Source organism: Orycteropus afer, unplaced genomic scaffold (assembly GCF_000298275.1).
Source record: "Orycteropus afer afer isolate SDZICR_OR568_19922 unplaced genomic scaffold, OryAfe1.0 scaffold00144, whole genome shotgun sequence".
Lineage (NCBI taxonomy): Eukaryota > Metazoa > Chordata > Mammalia > Tubulidentata > Orycteropodidae > Orycteropus > Orycteropus afer.
In genome coordinates this window covers 1484918-1487723 of record NW_006921731.1, presented here as the reverse complement: position 1 = coordinate 1487723, position 2806 = coordinate 1484918, and positions in this window count along the sequence as shown.

Here is a 2806-nt window from a genome sequence, read left to right as displayed (position 1 = left end):
GAACAATCATGGGAGAAGAAAGGGCTGCTTATGCACTGGGAGACAGCTCAGGGGGCAGGAGAGTATGGAGGGATGGACACTGGGAAGAGGTAACTATGGGGAGGAAGTGGGAGGGGAGCTGTTGCATTGTGGTAAACTGTGGTCAATGACATGAGACAAAGTATATGCAAACTGCTGTATAGAAAGTGAGTTTGCTTTGTAAATCTTCACCCAAATCACAATAAAAACAAAACAAAACAAAACAGAAGATAACCCATTGTAATGCACTGACTAAAATAGGAAAAAAAAAAAAAAAAAAAAGAAAAGAAAATGTTGGAGGACGGAAATGTGTCTGACCTCGACCTCATATGAATTAGACATATTGATCTATTTTTTTTTCTTTTTCATTTTTTTAATTTTTATTTTTGCAGTATTCCTTCCCCTCCCTCCCACCTCTGGTAACCAAAAAAGAAAGTTTCCTTTCATATATAAACCTTTCTGTGACTTTTTACAATAATGAACTAATACAATATTTGACTTTCTGTGATTGATTTATTTCACTCAGCATAATGTCCTCCAAGTTCATCCACATTCTGCAGTGTTTTGCAGATTCTACGTTACTCTTTAGTGTTGCATAGTATTCCATTTGTGTGTATGTACCATAGTTTAGTTATCCATTCTTCTGTTGATGGGTACCTAGGTTGTTTCCATCTTTTTTGCTATTCTAAGTAGTGTGTCAATGAACATGGGTGTGCATATATCTGTTCTTGTCCTGGCCCTCAGCCATATTGATCTGATTCTCCTTCCCATAATGTAGTTAGAGGAAACCAGATGTCCCGCACACCATTTTGGCATTCACAGATTCCTCATCTATAGATGGGGATAATAACCACATCTATCTCATAAGGTGTTATAAGTGACATAACTTAGGTGAAGTTTGCACATGATAAATGCTGCACTAGAGCCTAAGTCTAAAGGCATTTTGTTTGTGGAAGGCTGTGTCCTACACTTGGGACCCTAATGCCATCTTGAGCCTTAATCTAAGTTCAGACATCATTTTTAGTTCTCTATGTTACTTCCCCAACTTTTCTGACCTTGATTTATTCATGTGTCTGTGATAATTCTGGGATAGCCTAGGGAGAGGCAATAGCCATGATGATTCTGGGAATACCCAGGGAGTGGTAGGTTGATCTCAGAAAGAGTAGAGTGACTAGGGTACAGAAAAGGGGCTCACACAAAGAACTAGGGAACTTGCCTAGGCATATCTTTTCAGAACATTTTGATAAAGGACAGTTACTACTTTTATCTTGTTCCTGTTTTGGGTTATAGGATCAGTGAAGACCCTTCTGACTATTGTTATTGAAAACCTGTACCATTGATTAATTGTAAGAAACAATCCCAGTGATTCAATAATTTTAAGATATCTATGGAAATATGAAGCTTTCATTGATTTGAAATTTGTTAGTTGATTTGTAATTTGTAATATATACCGCTGATTTTATAATACTGTTCAGATTTGGTGGAGATTGTTCTGATGACATGTCTGTTCATTTCACATCTTTGTTTTCCTTTGATGCATATGCTGAATACAAATCTCCTTTCTCAACCACTATAACTTTGTGGTGATTTTGCCCTGGGATAATAATGCTCAATCAATCAGTTGTACTCCTCTTATCCTAAACTTGTGTTGCAATCCCCCTTACCAAACTCTGCTTTTCCCCAATATTTACCATCTTCTAAGATAATTAGTGGGAGCTCTGGTAGCATAGTATCTAAGGTATTTGACTGCTAACCAGAAGTCTGGCAGTTCAAACCCACCAGACAGCCACTCCTTGGAAGGAAGACTGGGCAATCTACTTCTGTAGGGATACTGCTTTGGAAACCCAAAGAGGAGTCACTATGAGTTGGAATCGGCAGGACAGCAGTGAGTTTGTTTTGGAAAATAATTAGTAGGAGCTCTGGTGGCACAATGGTTGAAGCATTTGGCTGTTAACCAAAAGGTAGGCGGTACAAGCCCATCAGCTGCTCTGTGGGGAGAAAGGTGAGACAGTCTGCTTCTGTAAAGATTTACAGCCTTGGGACTCATATGGAGTAGTTCTACTCTGTGCGATAGGTCGCTATGAGTCAAAATTGACTTGATGGCAGTGGGTTTGTTGTTTTGTTTATGGTAATAAAAACTGCAGCCTTGTTCCTTTTACCATATCCTACTTTTGTTTGATTTACTTCAGAAAGTCAGCCCAATGGAAACTGTAGGGATCACAATGGTCTGATCCAGTCTGCAACCAATCATGGAGATAGCACAGGATGGGAAGTGTTTTTTGTGCATGAGGTCACTGTGAGTTGAGGGCCAACTCAACGGTTGTTTCCAACAACGACTTTTATTCTCTAACATTACTTATCATCTTCCATATAAGTTAATTACTTATTTTGTATTTTTATGGCTTAATGTACTTCTGTCTCCACAAAGTAGTATGTTCCAGGAAGGCAAGATTTTGTCCTTTTGGTTCAGAGGAATCTCCAGCACTTAGAACAGTACCAAGCAAGCAGTAGCTGCTCAATAAATATTAACTATTATTATTATTATTACAAAATTTATCCTGATATTCTAATAAGAGCTCTGGTGGGGTGTGGTGGTTAATGCATTTGCCTGCTAACCAAAAGGTCAGTGGTTCAAACCCACCAGCTGCTCTGCGGATGCAGTCTGCTTCCATAAAGATCCATAGCCTTCTCCTTTTCACAATTTGTTTATTCACACATTTGGTGATGGATACTTGGGTTGTTTCCACCTCACTTACTACCTTTTAGCACACTATGTAATTTACTTATT